Genomic DNA, 23852 nt, shown 5'->3' on the forward strand with positions numbered 1-23852 from the left:
TAAAAAGTGAAGTTGGAACGGGCCTACAAGGCCATCAAGTCCACCCCCCTGCTCAATGTAGGAATGCAGTCAAAGCATATCTGCCAGCTGACTATCTAAGATTTTCTTGAATGCCTCCAGTGTTGGAGCACTCACTGACTCCTGAGGTAACTGGTTCCACTCTTGTACTGTTAGAATTTTTTTCCTGATATTCAACCAAAATCTGGCTTCCTTTAATTTGAGCCTATTGTTGCGTGTCCTGCACTCTGGGATGATCGAAAACAGATTTTGCCCCTCCTCCGTATGACAACCTTTCAAATATTTAAAAAGTGCGATCATATCACCCCTCAGCCTTCTTTTCTCAAGGCTAAACATGCCCAGTTCTTTCAGCCTTTCCTCTTAAGGCTTGGTTTCCAGCACCCTGATCATCCTTGTCACCCTCCTCTGAACTTGTTCCAATTTGTTAGCATCCTTCTTGAAGTGTGGTGTCCAGAACTGGACACAATACTCAAGTTGAGGCCTAACCAGAGGGGGATTAGCATCTTACAGGATTTGGAAACTATACTTCTCTTAATGCAGCCTAAAATAGCATTTGCCTTTTTTGTAGCCACATCACACTGTTGGCTCATATTTAGCCTGTGATCTACAACAATTCCAAGATCCTTCTCACTCGTAGTTTTGCTGAGCCATCTTGTAACTGTGCCATTGGTTTCTTTCTCCAAGGTGCAGTACTTTGCACTTCTCCCTGTTGAATTTCATTCTGTTGCTTTTGGCCCAGTGCTCCATCCTATCAAGGTCATTTTGAAATTTGTTTCTGTCTTGTAGGGTATTAACTATTCCGCCCAATTTGGTATCATCTGCAAATTTGACAAGCATTCCCTGCACTCCATCCAAGTCATTAATAAAAATATTGAAGAACTCCGGGCCCAGGACTGAGTCTTTTACCTCCTCCCAGTTAGAGAAGAATCCATTAATCATCACCCTCTGATTCTGTAGCCAATTGTGTATTCACCTGACATTTGATCTATCCAGCCCACACCTAGTTAGCTTGCTAATCATGATATCATGGGGCACTTTGTCAAAAGCTTTGCTGAAGTCAAGATATAGTACGTCTAGAGAATTCCCTCTGTCTATCAGGGAGGTTACCTGAGATCAAATTAGTTTGGCAGGACTTGTTCTTGATAATAAAATAATGTAATGAAAATAAACCTATGAAATAAAGGAACTGCCATCATATAGGACACAGATGTATACAGTACATATAAAGAATAATGTTTTTATATGTTGGAAGATGATTCAGATATGCTCTGTATTCCCATATATGTCCCTGCCTATGTGTTTATGGCATAATGACACTTTAAAATGACACACCTGAATTTAGCTATTTCCACTGTACACAGTCAGTACAGTGGGGTCTCTACTTAAGAACGTCCCTACTTAAGAACAATTCTACTTAAGAACAGCTCCGTTTGCTAAATTTTGCTTCTACTTGAGAACAGAAATCCTAGATAAGAACAGGGAAAAAAAACCTTTCCTGCTCTTTTTTTAACCTTACCGTAGGTCATCTTAGGTTAAAAAAAATTCTCCCCCTAGTGGTAGAGTACGTATTAACCAGCTTTGCATTAGTTCCTATGGGAACTAATGCTTCAATGTACAAACGCACTTCTACATAACAAAAAAACAGCCAGAACGGATTAATTGGTTTTCAGTCCATTGCTTCAAAATTAGCTTCGTCAGAAGTGCTTTTAACACTGTTCCCTGAGCTAAGAAAAAAAGAAAAATATCCCCCTCTAGTGGCAGAAGGTGGAATAGCAGCTTCCCATTAGTTTCTATGGACGGAAAAGAGCAGATACGGATTAAATGGTTTTCAATGCATTCCTATGGGAAATGCAGATTCTACATAAGAACTTTTCCACTTGAGAACCACCTTCCAATACGGATTAAGTTCTTAAGTAGAGACCCCACTGTATAGCTGCAGTACATTTTATTCTATGTGTTGCTCAGAGAATTCTGTGGGGGATGAATACACTGAACAAAAGGGAAACTGAAACTCTCTCCAAGAGCCCCTCAGATTGGGTACTCAGGATTGGAATCCTGCTTCTGAGCATGTTTATTTTTCATCCTAATGATGCAACATTGAAGCCATGCAAGCCACCTATTGATGGCATCAGCCATTCATCAACCTTTTGAAGAAACAAAATGTGGGGTTTCACATAAGCAGAAGGCCTGTTGATGCATTCCTCCATGGAGAAATGAATACGTGGAAAGGAGAGCAGGATCATGCTCTCAACCAAGTATGTACCTCTTTATTCAGCTTCCAGGTATTCAAGCTATAATGAAAGTTTGTATACAAAAGCTGTACGCATTTAGGCTGTGTATGTTTCAGCTCTATCGCACATGTGCATACATTGTACTGAATGTGCACTGGGCCCATTCATGGAAAACGGATGCTCTTCCCTTCACAAAGGAATTTCGATAATCCAGCTTCATTCAAGTGAAGCTGCATCCTTGATATGAAACTGAGACTGAGGAACAAATGCATCCATTTACTTAAATCCAACTAAAACCTTATGCCATATCCACTGAAAAACTGTGGATAGTTAACTATGACTGTGTTATTATTTAGCTGCCCTTGCATCCAGCCTGAAAGTGCTTTTTGTCAAGTCCAGGTAATACCCAGACATGATAATTTACTGCACTGTGTTGTGCTGAGGGCTGACCTTGAAGGCTATCAGAAAATGTCAATTGATTCAGAATACAGTGGTCCAAAATACAGATTGAAGGTAGATGCTTGAAATATATCACCATGATTTAAAGTGTCTTCGGTGGGTTTCAGTTTGTTTCCAAGCACAATTTAAGATGCTCATTTTGACCTGTTAAGCTTGTTGGAAGCAACCACTGATCAGTCTCATATGCTTCTCACCACAAAGTTTAGATGTAATTAGTTACAAGTCACATGATTATCTGTAACATGTTCGTTTTTGACAATGAATAATGTAACCAGTAGTTACAAAGCTATTTTTAGGTCTAAGGAATAATGCTTAAGTTATTTAGATAAAACAAGTGAGAGATAGTTACTTTCAAAAATTACTTTTAAGGAGCTTTTTATAGCATTTGTAGAAATAATATTGACGGGACTATTATTATTTTGAAAAGGGTTATGTCTGTTTGGTTTTTTTTAACTACAGTTCCCGGAATCCTATAGCCACCATGACAGTGGTGATCCTGACAGTGAGATTCCGGGAGCTATAGTCTAAAAATGCAGTATCTAGGAGAAAGAGAGGAAAGGAAAGAGCGATAGTACTGAAGGAGGTGTGCTGCGTCTACTGTTAGTCTGCCACAAGCCTACAGGTGGGGGAAAGGCTACTCAGTCTCCTTATGAGTAAAGTGGCCATCAACATCACAGAAAGAAGGTAAAATAGGAGACCAATATGAATAAAATTGCATGTAGTATATCTTGCGTGGAGGCATAACATTAGAAATGATGGTTAAACTTTAGGCAGTATTTCACATCATTACACCTGTGTGTGGAGAAGACCGCGTCACTCAGTTTAGAGCCTGATGAGGTGCTGCTAACTGTGTCTGGGTAACTCTACAGGCCTTGACCTCATTCCTTCTGGATTGCTATCTTTACATGAGACTTGGAGTGAACATCCCTTCAAACAGAGGACATATCCCAGAAGAGGACAATTCTCCAACAGGCCTCTGAAGGAGGGCACATGACTGCCTTGCCCATGAATATAAATAGTGACAGGATAGAGGTACAAGAAACAGCTGTGAATCAAGGCAATGGGCTGCTATCCTGAAATTACGGTCACTGAGAACTCTGGAAGCCCAAGGAACAGCAGCAATGGGACCAAATAATCTTCAGTGCAGTAACTGCTACTAATTCTTTGGCGTCAAGCTCTGTAGCAGACCAACCACTTGTTCTTTTCCTTGATGATTTAGAAAGTAGACTTTAAAGGAATGGCCACCAGCTTGTGATTGGCTGGTGGAAACCCAGGTCTTAAGGCTGCATGACATGGAACTCTGACCAGCCAACCAGAGGCAAGTAGAAGGCAGTGAGTGTTTGTTCCTTGGTTGTAGAGTCAATCGGCCGGTCCTTGCTCTAGTATCTTGTAGCCTCCCACTGGAGGCAGTGATTCCTGCTTAGTCAGTTACTTTATGTGCTTTATTATTATTGCTGTTGTTCTTGCATATCTTTTATATTATTATGTTTTTGTCTAAATTATTTTAAGTATGTTTCCCCTGTTCTTAAACTTTGTTTCAATTGCCTTGGGAGATTTTATACTGCAATGCAAGATAAAAAAATGTTCCAAATAAGTAAAATTATCCAGGTAATTGGGGTCATCTGCTTGGCTTATTCATTATCGATTTCATTGAGAGGTGGATTGTGTTGCTTGTATTTGACAGAAAAACCCTCCTTTTGCTAACCTGAACCATAACTCTGTTTGTACAACATGTGTGCTTATTTATTTATAATATTCATAAATGGCAGGGGCATTTATTTTATGATACGGTTTCCATAAAGTACTAGTCCAGTGTAGCATAGAGAGAACTCAGGTAGCATAATGGATTTGAGAAATGGTGTTAAAAAATCATGTTACAATATTCCCACAATGAAGATATTTGATGAGATTGGGCAAATCACTATAATTCTTCTTCGGTCCTCCATCTGTAGTATAAAGCAAAGCAAAGTGTGCTGCTTATATACCACCCCACAGTGCTTAAAACATTGCCTGGGCAGTTTACAGTTTAATGATGGAGGCTACACATTGCCCCCACCCCTTGTATAAACGATGGTGTGGTGGTGGTGATGACTTGCATTCATCTTTTGACTTGCATGCATGTTGGTCCTCTTCTCCCATTTTGTCCGCACAGTATCCCTGTGCAGAGTTGCCAGGCCGCCACATTTGGCATGGAGTCTGTGGGACTGGACCCTGCCCCGTTAGTCCACTGGCTGTCAAAGCAACCTTTGGGCCACCGACATGTTTTCTAGGGTAGGGTGGGAATTCCCCTTTAAAGTCTACTTCCTGATGCACAAACTGCTTTAAGGTTTGGCTGCTGAGGGCTGGAGAACAAGGGGCAGTTCGAGCCATAGGCAGTCGTGCACCTATTGACCAAAATGGAAGTACTGTAGACTGTCAGGTCATGGAAATAAATCACATTTCACAAAGTCTCTCCAAGAATGCTTCATAACGAGAGGTGGAAAAGAAACCACGGGTTGGCACACGTAAGGACAGAGGGGAAAAAATGCAGTAACTTTTTTAAAAAATATTGAATTTATTAGCAAAAGTATGCACATATATTTTGGTTTCTCATCACTGGCAAGAAACTGCAAGTAACAGATTCCACAACCCCCATTTTTTTAAAAAATATATATACAAACAATATGCATAACTCAAAATGTTTGTCTTTGAAAAATATGCACAAGCACATTGACTAAAATGTGCACACTGGGGACAGGGCATGCTAAACTGTGCACAATTATCCACTTTAAAATCCCCACATATAAACTCTCATGTGCCAGTAGAAAATGAAGATAGGAAGAAAATACAGCTGGGGTTTGGAGATACACGAGGAAATTGAGAATTTTTTGCAGCCTGAATCACAATACATTCCTTGGCTTGTCCCCATCCAGCTCTGGTGTAGCAGTAGCCATTTGTGGGGATACGTAAGACCCAGCTTTCACGAAAACAAAAAGGGATTAGTGTTCCCCTTTTTTTGAAGAGCGAAGAATACATTGATGAAAGAATGGCTTGATCAAGTGATTCTTGAGGAAGCCCATAACTTTTTTTTTTCCCCAGCCACTTGAGTTTGTGGCTATTTTATTTTGATTAATATGGTGGGATGTTGCGCTAGAGAACAAAAGTGCTTAGGGAAATGGGACAGGCATGAAAAAATGGAAGTCAACCAAAGGCCAGCTAGATGGGAAGGGACTTGAGAGACATTACCACACTTTCTGCTAAAAGTAGATTTTTCCATGGCATAACATATAGTTGGCCAGCAGGAATTAATTAATTAGGAGACATCACTGTTCTTTAAAAAAAAAATTCTCCAGGGTCTGGTTAATGGTGTCATCACTTGACAGAAAATATATAGGCTTGCTAATACCACACAGACACAACTGGTGATTTAGGCTAATAACGTGAACTAGGGAGGACTAAACGCTGGGAACTGACCAGATCAAGCACTTAAGTGATCATTCAAGGCTTTGCTTCTGCTTCCATGCTGCTTTCTAAAAGGCAGAGATCCTTTCTAGTTACGTGAACCAGGGAAGTTTGAAACATAGCATGTTTGCAGCCCCAGATTATAGAAAGACCAGGTGTCTTTTCTTTTCACATGTTCAAATGTTCTTTTTGTGAGCCCATAAAGTTTTAGAACGTTGTGATGATAAGAACGACCATGGCAACAGCAACAACAACTATGATGATGTGGTGTTGTCAAGCTGATTTGAACTTATGGTGATACTTCTCAGGGTTTTTAAAAAATCTATACCCAGAAGTGGTTTTTTCCCCCAATTCCTTCTTATGGGGTTACACTGGGACTATGTAATTTGCAAGAGACACAGTGGAGAATTGAACTCCTGACTGACCCCAGATGTGACACCTTCCATAGAATTTTGTTGGAACCTCATTGGGCTTCTGTGGCACCAAGGCCGTTCCACTCAGTTATGCTACTGCATAACCCATTCCTGGACAGAAAGAAGCAAGCTTGTGATCCGTGTGCTGGTAACAGAGTTTTTATAATGTTGTACAGTATATGGAAATGCTTTAAAAAAAAAAATTGAAGCTTCATGCCATGCAAAATACAATAATTTGTCCACTGACTAGAACAGGGGATTCAAATAATATCTTAGCCAGTACTGAAGCAGTTCTATTAGCTCCCAGTCCATTTTCAAGTCAAATTTGAATCACTTATTCTGGCCTTGAAAGCCTTCCATGACTAAGAACCAGCAAATGGCATGGACTGCTTGCTTTCACATGAACCTTCCTGTTCGTGGAGACCCTTTGGCTACTACTGTGTTCTGACATGTGGTGGATGGTGGTGCAAACACTTGATTGCCTTTCTCAAGGAAGCTCACTAGCACCCTGATCTCTTTCAGACACCTGGCAATGATCTCTTTATTTGTCCATTGTTTTTTGATGTTGTTCTGTAGGAGGTTTATCTCAACTGGCTCTTGTTTCAATTGGTTTTAACATCGATTGTAGCTGGGCTGCTATTTAATTTTTTTCTGATGTTGCTTTTTTAAAAAACTGGTATTGTAATTGCAATTACAGTATGTATAGTTGTTCTGGACATCCTTTGAGGTTAAAGATCAAAGTATTCATTTACCAGTAAGTAAATAAATAAACCAATAGTATCACAAGGATGTAATATAGCAAGCAAATGTTCAGCAAATGCCTCTCTTTGAGTTACATGTTGTGAATGCTGAGGCTGTGACTAGAAGGCCCAGTTATTCTGGCCTCGATCAGTCTAGGAGGTTGTGCTAAACAGGGTCGCTTTGAGATGCACTATGTCATTGGGGCAATCTTTGGATCTGCATTCAAGGACTGACCATCATCTCCAATCTACAGCATCTGATCAGAGTAGCAGCTAAATGACAGAGAATGCTGGGAAGAGCTGCCATCGGTCAGAATTTACTTGATGGCATGCAGCAGTGATCATGACAAGAATTGTCCACTGCACTGGGGCAGACAGCAAATCCTATGGTACATACAGGTACACCTATTCTGTACTCAGCATCTGCTTCCAGAGGCAGCTGCTTCATTCCACCTAATTGTAGGACCAGGTCTGTGACTCTAATCAGCTAATTACTTAATATTCTGCAGCCCTGTTTTATTGAGCAAGTCTGAAGCTTTAAGTTTCTAGGAAAGAGAAATAAGAAATGGGTCACCAAGATTTTAAATCATGTAAGTGGCCAACAGGGAGCTAGAGAAGAATCTAGCAATTTTCTAGTACAGTGGTGCCTCACTTAACGATTGCCCCGCATTACGACAACATTGCTGTACGATGATCTTTTTGCGATCGCAAATATGATCGCAAAACGATGGTCTAAATAGGGTTTTTTCACTTTGCGATGATCGGTTCCCTGCTTTGGGAACTGATTCTTCACAAAACAATGTTTTTTTAACAGCTGATCAGCTGTTTCAAAATGGCCACCGGGTGGTTAAAATGGCTCCCTGCTGTGTTTAGGGACGGATTCCTCGCTATACAGGCAGCAAAAATGGCCACCGCATGGAGGATCTTTGCAGGACTGTGAGTGTTTACCCCATTGGAATGCACGGGTTTCAATGCGTTTCATTTGGGTTTTTAATTTTGTTTTACGATGTTTTCGCTTAATGGCAATTTTCCTGGAACGGATTATCATCGTTAAGCAAGGTGCCACTGTATTTAGTCACCTGCGATACAACCCAATAGTTGAGTTGACCTTTCTTGTTTCTGTCTTGATACCATTGTTCCAGCTTTCATTTCTGTGAAGGTATTTTCAAGAAGGAAGGGATGTCACCATATTTGGGTTGCCAAGTATAGGCCTTTTCCCAAAAACTGTTGCGTGAAGTATGTATACAGTTTGCAGCTCATTTCTATGGCATTTTACTGGGAAATAGTCCACTTAACTGCCATGGGATTTATGTCTTAAAACTTCTCTATAGGATTGCAGCCAATGTATACCTATTGCATAGTTTATTCTGGAAGTGGTAGTTAATTTATTTATTTATTTATTTATTTATTTATTTATTTGATTGATTGATTGATTGATTGATTGATTGATTGATTGATTGATTGATTGATTGATTGATTGATTGATTGATTGATTTTTACCCCGCCCCTCTAGACAACGTCTACTAGGGACGGCTTACATCAGTTAAAAGAGGTTAAAATAACATATAAAATGCAGTTATACTATTAGTTCTAAGCAACAGATTTCCAAGATGGTGATACACAAAAGAAAAAAAAAGATAAAGAAAAAGAAAATCACTTAATTGACTGGGGGTTAGGCCTGTTTAAATAACCAAGTTTTTAATTGGTTTTTGAAAACACCCACCGAGGGTGCCAGCCAGATTTCAGTAGGGAGTGTGTTCCACAGCCAAGGGGCGACTGCCAAGAAGGCCCGGTTTCTAGTTTTCGCCTTCCGGGCCTCTCTCGGCGTCAAGCCCCTCAGCTGTCCCTGCTGGCTATGTCGGGTGATTCGGGTAGATCTGGGCGTGATTGTCATGATCTGCCATGATTGTCTCTGTTTAATTTTTAAATATTTAATTGATTTTAAAATGATCTAAATCTCTTAATTTTAATATTTCATTTTACACCCTTCTTCAAGAAATAAGATCTACAGCGATCATTTTCATTCCTCAACCACTTTACTAGACATCAAGACTTTCACCTCATGTGTTGTATTAACCACAGTAAAACTGCACTGAAGAAACATGAAATGATGATGTTGTTCTCTGATGTTGATCTCTTCAAGGAGAAGAACAAAATTCTTGAAGGATCTTCAGTCTTCTTCTCCTAGAAAGAGATGGAGGTGTTTTGGAAAACAGGGGATCACCGAGGCTTCAGCTGTCTTTTGCATTGCTTTCAGCAAATCCGTGACCCGAAAACACCTGAACAAGGCAAACCTTCTCAGCAGACAATAAATAAGTCAGTCTAATTTAAGACTCAGAGCAGTGCTGCACACCCAGAAATTGAATTGGCTGCTTTCCTCCTTTGCCCAAGGTTCCTTTCCTGCTGGTCAGGGAGACAGGTGCTTCGAATTATTTCACTTCTGACTGGTAGGTTAAAGGGAAGCAATCACCTTGATTGCACAAAAGAGATCCCAGTAACCAATTTCTTTGTGTGTGTGTCCCTGACATCCAAACTTATCCTCAGGCAATTACTTGCAGAAGGTCTCATTGGTCACCTATTAGTCATGGGGATGTTATACAAAAGCCCAAAAGCAACCTGCATATATTTCTTGCTCTGCCCTTAATTTCATGTTGAGTGTCACTTCAGAGTTAAGAAAGAAGTCTGCAGTGGCCTTGAGTAACAGCTGAAGGTGGAAGATTGTCTGAGGTGGAAAACTGCTCATTGAAGACTACATTCCCAGCAACTGCTTGAGGAGATCAAAGTCTTATTTGTCCACTTCCATCATTTGCCACATCACTTTGTTGTCCTAGGGTTTTCTGCAAAAGTGATTCTGGTCAGTGTTGACCAATTTACAGCTTGGATCAACGCAACAGAGACAATGGAGGAGAGCCAACAGGAAGGGGGGGCGGTGAAGTGCAGGAGGAAGTATGGTTTGAACGTGCAGTTCCTCAGTTCTGTTAATCAAAGACAAGAAACATTTGGTGGGGAAGCAGGTTTGGAGAAACTGCTTGAAAGAAGAGAGGAGGGTGATGCCATTATTCATTTATTACATGCACATCCCACCTTCCTCCAAGACATTCAAAGCAATATACATGGTCCTATTGCCCATTTTATTACTACAACAATGATGTTTGTCCTCTTATAGAGGACAGGCCCCAGTCTCACAAGAGGATACATTCTAAAGCAGGGGTCTCAAACATGCGGCCTGGGGGCCATTTGAGGCCCGCCAGATGAGTTTGTGGCCCCCGCCTTGCCTGCCCCCCCAAAGCGCCCACGCGTCCTCTGCTGTCAAGAGTCAAAAAAAAGCCTCGCCTCGCTCGCTGGCTGTTTCCCAAGAGAGCACCTCGGGCAGCGTCCATCCAGAAATGCAACCTGCCTCCCAGCCTGCCTGAGTGTGCCTTTTTTTGAGGGGGGCCCTCAGAGGAAGGTTGCTGGACCTCCGTGTGTGTGTGTGTATGTGTGTGTGCACACGTGCGTGTGTGCATCCATGTGCGTTCACACCTCTGGGGGCCCCACCCAGTTTTGTTTAATTTTGCGAGTACTGATGGGCGCTTTTCTCCTTGGGCAAGGTGATTCTTTGAGGCTTTTAAAAAAAATTATGTTGTGCCCTCCTTCCCCCCCCCGCTAGGTGGTCGCCAGCGCTCCCTCCCTTCTCTGCTTCTTTGTCCTGCTGGTGGTGGTGGTAGTGAAGAAGGAGCCGAAGGGGGTCGTGGCTACCCACGACGTCTCGTGCGCTCCTCCTCCTCCTCCTCCTCCTCGGAGCCCCAGCCGGGCTAAGGAAACTCCTGGGCAGCTTCCTTGGGCTCTTGTTCTGCTTGGCGGAAAATCTGATGCGGCCCAGCCTCACCCAGCCTCTGCCTCCAGTGGCCCCCAGGTAAATTGAGTTTGAGACGCCTGTTCTAAAGTGTATTACAGAAGAAACAACAGAGGAAGGAGAAGGGAGGCCAGTAAACAGGGAAAGGATGCTTCTTTCGTTTACATTAGCATAGGCTAGGTTACTGCTGAGCTCATTTCTAAAAGAGAATTCAAACCTAAATTGTTGTTTATCAAACAGTGCTTTAATTTAAGGGTATATATTTTGCCTCGACTCTGGTTGATTTTAGGTATCCAGGGGGGGAAAAAACTACATGCATTAGATAAGCCTAAAGTTTTCCCCCTCTGGCAGTACAACAGGAAAACTATGGGGCTGAACAAAAATCTTCATAGGAGGAAAAAAGGATTTTGATCAGAGCTTAGACATGTTATGTGTTTGGAGAACAATTTTGGCTCAAACAATTCTTCGAGTTATTGTTCAAAAAAATTTTGAGCTCTGTTCAAATTCCATCTTTTGAATGTTGCCCCAAGAGGTTATTTTCCTAAGCTCTGGTTTTAAAAGGGGATTTGAAGGCATTAGGAGAAGTGGTATTTCATGGGGTGTTCTGAGGTTGTTCTTCACAGTCTTCTTCCTACATATAGCCTCTCATATCTTGTATCTTCTCCTGTAAGAACTGCCTGGCACATCACATAGAGGAGCAGGAGATGAGACACATAAATGAGTCATACCTCTGCCTCCTTCCTTCTGTGGCAGCATATGAAGTAGGACTTACTGGCCTCTCTTGAGATTACAGTAGCTTTGGAACCCAGAGCTCATCCCCAAGATTGAGAGCTACAAGCCCTGTTCCCGAGAACCAGGGAAAGGAGCAGCTTTTCTGCAAGGTACACTTTGGTTCTGATATCCAGGGAGCAGTGGAGGGCCAACAATTCAAGGTGGAGCTTAAAAGTCAGGGTGTGCCTTTGGATTGTAAAGTCATGGTGTGCATTTGTATTTGAGGTGTTCTGGAGAAAGACAGACGTCTTCCAGAGTGGACTATACCTCCCAGAATTCACCAGCCTTTGGGGTAGCCCTGCTAGCAGGAAGCTTCCAGAACCCATAATCCAAAAATTTAAAAAGAGTTATTTTTCCACACACTATATTTAACTAGTGTATTTTGCTAAAATAAAATTTAAAAAGATACCATTGTGTTTAATTTTTTAAAAAAAGGTCTGTTGATCCTTGCCCCTATCTTAGATGTATTGTCTTCTTTAGATATCCTTGTGCAAAGATGGTACTTTTAAAGAGCATCTGAAAACATGAGAGACCATGGCGCGTGCCCTCGTGAGCTAATGTAAACGAACCCTTCTTAAATGTAATTCAATTTATCATGGCCTTGTGTACAGAGAGGCCACACAAATGCCATCTGACAGAGGGAGAAAATGCTCCAGGAGAAGGAATGGCTCCTCTGGTCCACTTGAGAGTGTCACCACACTATTGACATTTCTGTGTTTTTGAGAGTGGGTTTAGCAGCTCTCAAGTTGTTATGATTATTAAGAAATTGCAGCCCCGTAAGGTCTAGGGGGCATTTCTTAACCCAGCAGATGTAGAACCACATACAGTATTTGACACCAGTCTCTCCCCTTGAAATTAGAAAGGGGAAAAAAACTGTCAGGAAGCTTGACAGATCTCTTGTTGCTCCTTCTGGCTCTCTAAATGAAGGAGGGAAAGCCTGAAATTTGAAATAGCTACTTCCTATTTATGCAAGTAATTAGAACATCTGGGCCTGAGGGAAAACCTCAGCGATATGTTACTTGGTGGAAAAATTATAATTCCTTGTACTTCACATTGAAGTGAATTTGAAGCCAATTTAATTAAAGACAATGGGACCTCTTCAAGAAGCCTAGCCCTTACACATGCTGTTTTTGCTCTGCTCTTCACGCTTTTTTCATTATGTGTTACCCTGACTGGTCTCAGGGTAACACTGATGAACTAGATTGACTTTAGATTACTTCATGACTAACTATAATAACCAATGATTGTTTACTTCCAAAGAATCCCACAGCACACTAGCACCATTAATTGAGTTAGGACCATAATCTTCATCTCATTTGCTCCAGAGTAATTCTTTTAACTTCCGTGGGTTGAATCCACACTTCGTCAAAGGTTGCCCGATGCAATTGAGCTGGCTCAGAGTAACTTCAGTACCCCACTGATTCCCATGACTAAGTTGGTTTCCAAACCAGCAACTTCAGACCACATGAAGATTTGCAGCCAGTGACGCCTCCTCTTCATGGAAGGGGTCGAAGAACCCGAAACCCTGTCTTAGAGGGGTGTAAGGAGAGGCTGTGTCAATTCCTAACAACAAAAGGAGTTTGCTGTTTTTATTGGCAAAGGGCCAAAGCTTACACATACAGTCTTGCACATAGAAAGCCGTAGCTTCAGTCTCTACCATCTCTAGGTAGGGATGGGCAAAATGGTGGTGCCTGACACCTTGAAGAACTGCTACCAATCAATATTGACAATATTTTGCTAGATCAGGCCCAATATAAGGCAGCTTGCTGTGTTCCTAAGAGTTGATCTATAGTTGCATCTACATGGACATCCCTCGGTTTTGTCACCTTTGTTGACTACTCCTGTGATGGCTGGCAGTTGGACCCACTCTATGGCTAAGAATCACAGCACAAGCAGCTCTCATTTTAGAAGGACCTTTCAGTCCTGCTCTGCTTATAGCCTTGGTGCTCGTCTATGCTGCTCGCCATGTTTTGGAAACTCTCTGGCTATTAACACTACTGCTTTTCTTCTTGCGGACATCAGGGCATCCGAGTGGGCCTGTGCAGTTAACAGCCACGTGTTTGCAGATATTCATATGATATTTTTATTTGGCTCCCCATCCAGAGATGGCGAAGGCAACATCAATTCCGCAGGCACTGATGTTAAAACCGAGTAATGAGAGAGAATGAAGTTGCTTAGAATGTAGGTTGCTTTCTCCAAGGTTTTTCCCTCCTCTTCTTCCACCTGACATTTCAGCAACTTCTTGCATCTTTCTTCACCAAGGGGTACCAGTTTTTCAGGACTGTCAATATTGAGACTGTCACAGTGTATTACACATGTCAGTGGACTCAAAGCTGAACTTTGCTCCTCTTTGCTGTTATCACACAGTTCACTTGGCACTTATTCAAATCAGTTTTGCATTCAGTACCTGCAAACCGAAAACAAAACTTTATAAACTGAAAATAAATTTTATAAGTGGAAATCACAATATAACAATAATGCGCATGATTCACACAAAAAAGGACCACTCTGTAATTCTGCATGTGCTCGTATATATTTATGTAAGAGAGAAGATGAGTAAGCTGTCTAATGTGGTATCCCTCAGACATCTTCTTTTTTGAATAAATAAGAACATCTGGGGTGCTGGTGGAAAATGGTAAATGGACATTGCAATTCAGATGCAATGCAAAAATGTCTTACATAAGATAACTTAGGCTAATTCACATCCAAAGAGACCCCTACCAAGGTTCCCATTTCTCTCAGGCATATATTTGTTTGTTTCTAACCCCTGTTAATACAGGGTACTAGAGATGGGCACGAACCTGGAAAATGGTGGTTCATGATGGTTTGTGGTTAGCCAAACCCCATGACCCACTATGAACCAACTGGAAAAATGAACCAGTTTGCAGTTTGGTTTTTGGTTTGTGCCCGATTTTTGGGGGGTGGGGCGGCTACTTGCTCCTGTCATGCCTCCTCCTCCTCCTCCTCCTCCTCCTCCTCCTCCTCCTCCTCTTTCCTGGGCCATGCACAGAGGCAGTGACTGGGGTCCTTGCAAGGAAGCCAGGGTGCTGCCTCTGAGCGTGTGCCTGCCTCCCATCTGATCTGAGAGAGCAGCTGAATGCTGGGCACATGCACAGGAGCAGCAGGCCTGGCTCCCTCCTATCAGCTTGGCAGCGGATCCATGAACAGATGCATTCTCTCTCTCTCTCACACACACACACACACACACACACACATGGTTCCTGGAAGGGAAGGAGGGCCCACTCTCTTTGAGGATGGCAGTGGCGGCAGCGGAGGAGGAGGTAGTAGCAGGACCAATTAGGGAGGCAGCGGATACAGTTGGAGGGGGAGGGGAGCATCCATTTTGCCAAAGCAAAATGAAGCGGTGAGGGGGACAAAAGTTTGCCACTTTGTTTTCCTTCAGCAAAACAGGTTGCGAACTGAACTGCAAACCAGCCTGGTTCATCTGTTTTTCTGGTTTGCGGTTTGGTTCGTGCCCATCTCAGCCAGCCACACGAAGTGCCTAGACAGTGGATAGCCATTCAACATCTCCATGCAAGAAGATTATTCTAGAGCAGCTTATAGAATAGGTTCTCATCTGCGAAATCTTATGCCACAGTAAATTAGATGCTGTTACTGGGGCTGTACACCATACATACTGCTGTGGTTGCTGTCTTTCTCTTTAAACTTCTTCCTGTTGTCAAACTACTGGAGCTGAACTTGTATGATTGTACAGCAGTGCCTCGCAAGACAAATGCCTCGCATGACAAAAAAACTTGCAAGACAAATGCATTTTGGCAATGGGGTTGATGACTCACAAGACAAATGTTCCTATGGCTGTCCTTCGCAAGACGAATGTTTTCCGTTTTTTGTTCCTGCCTCATGTTTGCTGATTTTAAAATGTTTTTCTATGATGTTTAAAAAGTTAAAGTTTTTTGACTGAAATTTTTGAAATCATCTGCATAATATGTATGGCTTTAAAGAGCACGTAATAAACCCTTTGTAAACCAAATTTGACTTTGTTCTGACTTCTTTTACCCATAGGAATGCATTAATTAGATTTCAATGCATTCCTATGGGAAAACACGTTTCGCAAGATGAATTTTTCGCAAGACAACATTAACCGCGGAACGAATTAAATTCATCTTGCAAGGCACCACTGTACCAAATAATCATTCATAGTGCAATAATCACAAGTCTCTCTTAAAGCAGAAATAGTGCATTCAATGTGTCTGAACGAACCATGATGAAGGTTGTACCACCACTGTGAGGGCTGAGCTTTCTATACTCACTTACCTGGGAGTAAGTCTCACAGAACTCAGGTGAAATCACTTCAGATTAGACTTCTTTGGAATTATGATATAAATTTGCCAGCCTGATACTACCCCACAGTGGCCAATATCCCAATACTTAACAAATTGCATTAAAGTAGGCCCATTAAAGATGGGGATTATGGAGAAAGCCAGAGAGTTCCAGAAAAATATCTACTTCTGCTTCATTGACTATGCGAAAGCCTTTGACTGTGTGGACTACAGCAAACTATGGCAAGTTCTTAAAGAAATGGGAGTGCCTGACCACTTTATCTGTCTCCTGAGAAACCTATATGTGGGACAGGAAGCAACAGTCAGAACTGGTCATGGAACAACTGAGTGGTTCAAAATTGAGAAAGGAGTACGGCAAGGCTGTATACTGTCCCCCAGCTTATTTAACTTATATGCAGAATACATCATGCGGAAGGCTGGACTGGAAGAAACCCAAGCCGGAATTAAGATTGCCGGAAGAAATATCAACAACCTCCGATATGCAGATGATACCACTCTGATGGCAGAAAGTGAGGAGGAATTAAAGAACCTTGTAATGAGAGTGAAAGAGGAGAGTGCAAAAAACGGTCTGAAACTCAACATCAAAAAAACTAAGATCATGGCCACTGATCCCATCACCTCCTGGGAAATAGAAGGGGAAGATATGGAGGCAGTGTCAAATTTTATCTTCCTGGGCTCCATGATCACTGCAGATGGAGACAGCAGCCCCGAAATTAAAAGACGCCTTCTTCTTGGGAGGAAAGCGATGACAAATCTTGACAGCATCTTGAAAAGCAGAGACATCACCTTGCCAACAAAAGTCCGAATAGTCAAAGCTATGGTTTTTCCTGTTGTGATGTATGGAAGTGAGAGCTGGACCATAAAGAAAGCAGACCGCCGAAGAATTGATGCCTTTGAATTGTGGTGCTGGAGGAGGCTCTTGAGAATCCCCTGGACTGCAAGGAGAACAAACTTATCAGTTCTAAAGGAAATCAACCCTGAGTGCTCACTGGAAGGACAGATCCTGAAGCTGAGGCTCCAGTACTTTGGCCATCTCATGAGAAGAAAAGAGTCCTTGGAAAAAACCCTGATGTTAGGAAGGTGTGACGGCAAGAGGAGAAGGGGACGACCGAGGATGAGATGGCTGGACAGTGTCTGCGAAGCAACCAACATGAACCTGACACAACTCCGGGAGGCAGTAGAAGACAGGAGGGCCTGGCGTGCTCTGGTCCATGGGGTCACGAAGAGTCAGACACGACTAAACGACTAAACACACACAGGCCCATTAAATCAGTGAAGATTTGATAAATCATCTCTTCCATATGTTCATTTGATTCAAATGGGCTTACTCTAACTAAAACTCACTATGTTAAATTAAGCTGAAGATAAGAGTAGGCCCATTTGAATTAGTGGAAATTATGAAGAAGCTGACTAAACAAAACCTCATTGGTTCAATGGGCCTACTCTAGAATGATTTACTTCGCTACACTACAAAGTTTTGGTCAGTAAATTCTTAAGGATGATCTGGTGGCTGATTTATAGAGATAATAAGCTGATTTGAAAAACACAGTGTTAGTAATTAAGTATGTCACACACAAGCACAATATACTATATTAATGCAGATGGAACGTGTGTAATACCCACTATTTGTGGTGAGTTACTATCACCAATCAAGAACAATCACCCATTTTTGGAAAAAAAAGTTATTTGCAACATATTATTAGCCAGGAATAAAAGGTGGTGCAGCTCTGGATAGACAACGTTATGTGAGGCATTGATTTCTATTGTTTATATGTAATCATTACTCAGTCTCATAACCAGACACAGAGTGAACTGCCATAGCATGTATGTGAAAGTATTTTGAAGTGAATACCTTGGGGACAGGGGGAATGGCTGAGTTAGATTATCATCATCAAGAAAACATAACAAATTAGAGAAGGACACTTAGATCTCTTCCACTGAAATCCACAAGGTTTCATGGCAATTACCTTCGGGTGATCTGTGTTGCTGGCATAGGGATTTTATTATTATGAAACATGCATTCTTTCCTAACAAAGTTTGTACTAAATCGCCAACTTGGGGTTGGGTGGGGATGAAATATGTGTTGTGGACACGATTCCTCAGTAAACAATGGGGAAAGGTACCAGCCATATTAGTTAGTGATGTGAAGAAAGTTACTCCTTGTCATTAATACTTATCCTAATGTGTCTAGATATTGTCACCTGTATTTATTAAAGAATAGCATCTCTAAATTAAGGTAAAACACAGAGAGAGAGAGAGAGAGAGAGAGAGGCACAATAGTCCTACTGCCTGAAATGCTAATTTGCCTGTTGGGTGGATGTTATATAAGTGGTAGCTCCACTCTCTTAGCCAGTATGCTTGAAGAGTTCATTAGTCTCCCTATGAGGTGCAAAAGAGGGAAAGGAAGCTGGTGTGGAGTTATTCATTGTCTTATGACTCAATTCTAATCACTTCAGTCAGTGTGACTGACAGAGAAATGCTTTCCACTGTGATTGAGAGTATTGATTCCTCAGCCCCTTTTGGGGCACATTGGAGAGACACAATCAGAGCCTTCACGTTCAAAAAACCTCTTCATCTGCCTTAATCATCTGATCGATAATCAGCATCAGGACTGGGGATCTTCAACAAAGCTTTCTCCAATGTCTTTATTTTCTTCCCTCTATTTGGCTGAAATTCTGCTGAGTCAAGGTGATCGTGAGAGATCAGAAAAGTGAACAGGAAGCGGCAACGTTGACCGTCTTGAATGATTTCTCTCTCTTCTTTTCTCCCTCCACCCCCATCTTTTCCTCTTTTCTCTTTCTTTTCTTTCATGGACCATTGGTTTACCAAGCTATCGTCTTCACAGTATGGCTAGAAATAAACAGAGACAACTAGTGAGTGACATCTTTTCTCTGAGCCACCCAGCTGGAACTGGAAGGGAACAGAAACAAAACCACCTCTACAATGAGGTAGTTCATGAGTAACGTTTTGGACAATGGTGTTTAGCTGAAGCTAAGCCTGAACGGCGTTTGTATGTGAGACAATGACTAACTGTGTAGTCCTGTCGTCTTGCCTGAAGGTAAACTCTTTAGCAGAGAATTCTATATATATTTTACTTCCCTCCTCTTTTTCCCCTCTCCCCCGCTCAGCATCAGACTTGTCAGGCAACAAACAAAACTTAGCATTTCATCTCGCAGTTTGGTTTATAATCGGGTCGTTCTGTATGAATCAAAATTTTACTTCCTAAAATATGACGGCTTTACACATTGGGCAATTCTAATTCCTTGAGTTATGCCACAATTGAAATGGTACCTTTTCTGTTGCTTGATGAGAACGATTCAAAGGGGTAAACTGTGGGTTATTCCAAGTCTATACATCTTCACTGGGGGAGGAAAAAAAAGTAACATTTATCAAAAGCTATCTGCATTGCCTAAATGCGAAACATTTCCCAATTAAAATTTCATCCCTGTTTAACCCATTTCTTCAACGGAATTACCAAACAGAGAAGACACCGAAGAAGAAGAAGCATAAAACACACACATAATCTAATGTATCCTCTGTGAAGAGGAAACCTTTATTCTGCCGATTTTCAGAAAAGCCTCATCCAATATAATCACGCCATTCATTCCCATTTTAAGAGCAAAGTTGTCCAGGCCTCTTCTCTGTTAGGCGGTGTCAAGCAGCCCAGTGCATAGCACTAATTCCTCAAGAGAAAGAGGCAGCGGTTTCCCACAGCAGCTCCTTGATTTAAATTACAGAGCACATTTATTATGCTTCTGTTCCTCTGACTGTGAAATACCAGAGTACAGTAGCTTTGTTCTGACCCCTTTTCCAAAGCCTCGGCTCAAAGTGTGACTAATCTAGTGCCGGATGACAGCTAACTTCAACATCAGACAACACGAAAATTGAAGATACTTTTTATCCTCTTGCCAATCTGCGAGGGCCTGAATAAGGCTCGTCAACTTCATTACAAACTCATCATCTCTTGTGTAGATAATGATAGCCTAGGCCAGCGGAGAACTCAGCTTCTTGTTGTTTTTACTGACTCTTTCTGCCTTCGGGCCAAGCATCTGTGGGGATAATGAATGGAGCAATTCTTTGGGCACCAAACAAAAGGCTCTCAGGGTGGGGAAAGGCCCATGGCGTCAGTCTAGGCCCAGGCCCTGGCGAGCGCAAATCCTTTGTTATGAATTGGTTCTCAGAAAATGGCTCTGTAGTAAGCAGAGAAAAAGGACACAGAGTAACTTTGTACTGTGTGGCGGGGAAGCCTAAAGGCAGCATAGCCATCCCGGGGAATGGGTATTTTCAGAAGGCCTTTCAGTAGCCTGTTTGAGGTTGCTTTTTTTGTCTGGCTGCCTCGGCATTGAGAGAAGAGGGAGACATGATGTAAATACAACAGGCGATTTCGTGTGCTCTCGCACACTTATTAACCATCTGGTTTAAGCAACAAGACTCAAAGCAGTTTGTTCAGCATTCAGGTATAACCATCACTCTCTCTCTCTCTCTCTCTCATTCTCTCTCGCCTCCCACCCCCTACCCCTCCGCCTTGGCGGTTGAATAGTTATTTTGTTGCTAATCCATCGGATAAGCGGTGGGACCAAACCATATTTGTGTAAGGCCTGTGATTCTAATTTAAAAGGGATTTAAAAGGAGATAATTAGAAATTTTTCAAGAATCGTCCTTCTTTCCCCCCCCCCTTTTTTTTTTTTAAAAGCTCACATTCATTTAAAAATAAAAAGGAAGGAATTGTTAGGAAGGTTTTATATTGTGTGTTTCGAATGTACAGAGCCACAGCAATGAAAGTGTTAGGGCATTAAAGAAGGCAAATCCACTTTAGAAATTCAAAACAGTTTCATCAGGGACTCGTAAGAGAAACGAACAACTTGCTTGCACAGAGTGCTAAAATAATAAAAAGCTTTAATCTTCCTCCTCCTCCTTTGTGGTTATTTTTTTTTTTTCCTGCTTGCAAATATATGATTGCTGCATCAATATATACAGATCTGGAGACCTTCTGGTGGGCAGGAATGACAGAGACATCAGCCTAGCTACAGGTAATATCTAAGACACATCTTGGGAACTGACCTGTCAGTTGAACCATAATGGGATCCACTAACGCTACGAGTTATAGCAAGAGATGGCAGGGCCCTCCTGATGTTCTGGATAACAACTCCCATCAACCCTCTCCACTGGCTATGCTGGCAAAGGCCATTGGGAGTTGTAGTCCCATAATGTCTGGAGGCCCACCTGTTCCCTTGCTCTGTCTTATGGTAACTTTCAGTGATCCAAGTTTCAAATGCCAAAAGAAACAAGTCTTTTTAATAAACTTTTCTTAAATAAAGCTGTATTGCATTTTTTCTCTCTGTTCAGCTCTCTACTACGTTTCTGCAAAGGTTTTTTCTTTTACTGGGCCAAATCCTTTTGTTTACCATAAACAGATCTTTCCATTTCTCCTGGTGTTGATAGACGTTTGTGTATGCTTGATAAGACAAACGGGGAAGGCATTCTGATGAAACCTACCAGATGTAGTACAAATGCAAAAATAGACGATACCTTTACAGACCACTAAAAATACATACTATACATGAGCTTTCATGGATTAAAAAAAACACTCCATCAGGTGTATACCAGTGTGAAGAACTTTAAGTCCAAAGGTTTATGGCAAAATGGATTTTGCCAGGAAAGTTGCTCTTAGCAAAGGTTTGACCTCACTAGGCACGTCTCTCTTAGATGTAAGTCAGCGAATAATATGGTGGTTGTTTTATGGTTACAGCTGAGGCAGCTGTGGATTGAGGGTGGCCCCCAGTGCTTCAAATAAAGAAGCAATGGCCATACACACAGAGAGAGAGAGAGACACCTCCCCATTTGGCCTTTTTTTGAAATGGACGTGATTCTGCTTGACTCACACAGAAAACCTGAGTCCTCCATCCTCTAGTCACTAGTGCATAGGTATTAGCATAAGGTATTAGTATATGGTAATATCTGTGCACTAGAGGATTGTGGGAGGAACAATTAGCCCCTGATGGGGGTCCCACAGGGCACCCCAAAACACTGAGGAGCTCTCTTGGCCTCTGGCAGGACTGGAGCTGTGCAGCCCTGTACTGAGTGGGAGGTGCAGCCAGGGGGTCACCATAATGTGGGGGGTCAGGGGACAGAAGGGGGTAGGAGATGCAAGGGCCATTCCAATTCATACCTTGTAAAGGAAATACCATGTGGTAAAAATGTTTTTCCCAGGGAGAGGCACTTTGTGTATGCTGTTGGCCCCTGTGATTTTCCCAAATGTGGGAAGTTCAACTACATAAAGGTAAAGGTAAAGGTTCCCCTTGACAATTTTTTGTCCAGTCGTGTCCGACTCTAGGGGGTGGCGCTCATCCCGCTCTTCAAGCCATAGAGCCAGCGTTTTTGTCCGAAGACAATCTTTCCGTGGTCACATGGCCAGTGTGATTTAGACACGGAACGCTGTTTACCTTCCCACCGAGGTGGTCCCTATTTATCTACTCGCATTTGCATGCTTTCGAACCGCGTTAATTGGGGCATTATGTTTGTGATTTCTCTGGGTTTTTTTTTAAATTTCTTTATCCTTTGGTTCTTGGCTGTTTTCAGCATTCTCTATCATTTAAATTTTCAGCCATAGTCTCATTGGTGATGCTTTGCAAGATGGTTCCCCCCCCACTGAAATACATTAATTGCATAAGACCTACTTTTTTATCCCAAAAAAGTGGGGGAGAAAGTGTATGCTGCTGGCTTTCCAGGAAAAACAGCAGCATACACTTTCTCCCCCACTTTTTTGGGATAAAAAAGTAGGTCTTATGTAATTAATGTTTTCCAATTGGAGGGAAAAACGTTTTGAGGAACAGGGTCAAAAACTCAATTGTCTAGGGAGGCACCACTGTATTCCCTTAGGCATGTAAAAAATTATTTTTAATCAATTCAGATCTTTGCACTACTTGAATTTGCTCCTGGTTTTACTTTCCTTTTATCATGCGTTGCCTTATTTTTGCTGCAGGTTTTATCTGGTTTTTATTACATGTCGCATTGTTTTTACTCTTGATTTTATTATATGTTGTTTTTAACATTGGCTATTCTTTCTGCTTTGTGTTTTAACTTTACCCGTACACTGCCCCAACAGCTTGGTTATTCAATGGCCTAAAAGTGCAGTAGTATAAAAACTTTAGGAAATGTATTCATAAATTAGCAAAGTGACATTGTCACCTTCTCTCCACCATCACATTTATTCTTTTTCTATGTTGGTCAAAGTTTCATCATTCTATTGGGATGTGGTAAAGTTGGTATGAGGAAATTGGTGTGACTTAAATTAAAATTTAAAGAACAAACTCTCCTCTTTTTACACAGTAGATAAAATTGTTCAGTCAGGAACCCACAGAGCAGTTTGAGCTAGATGTCTCCCTCAGTAGACCGCCCCTTATTTCTTAGTTTACTTCAACTGGCACTTACTATCTCAATACTTTCACTCAGAGACTCTGGTAATGAAAAAGAATAACATATTTCCATTTATGCACAGTCCTTATATGTAGAAACAAACATATTGTGTGGGAAAATGTTAATTTGTTACATCTTTGAGCTTAACTGATTGATTTGCATCATTACTAACTGACTGACTGGTCTCATAGCTGATAGAGCACTTCACTCTGTCTTCAGACTTCATA

General features: G+C 41.7%; 2 long non-coding RNA genes across 2 annotated transcripts in view; one reads left to right on the forward strand and one right to left on the reverse strand.

Moving 5' to 3' along the window:
- LOC140701779 (uncharacterized) overlaps positions 1 to 23852 on the forward strand; it is a 412945-nt gene that overhangs the window by 326418 nt on the left and 62675 nt on the right. The window lies entirely within an intron of this gene.
- Positions 18070 to 21836, reverse strand: LOC110084747 (uncharacterized). The gene is made up of 3 exons (XR_002301533.3): positions 20104 to 21836; positions 19501 to 19570; positions 18070 to 19059 (listed from the first exon to the last, which is right to left on the reverse strand). It is a non-coding gene; the product is annotated as an uncharacterized LOC110084747 (long non-coding RNA).

The sequence above is a fragment of the Pogona vitticeps genome, chromosome 1 (genome assembly GCF_051106095.1).
Source record: "Pogona vitticeps strain Pit_001003342236 chromosome 1, PviZW2.1, whole genome shotgun sequence".
Lineage (NCBI taxonomy): Eukaryota > Metazoa > Chordata > Lepidosauria > Squamata > Agamidae > Pogona > Pogona vitticeps.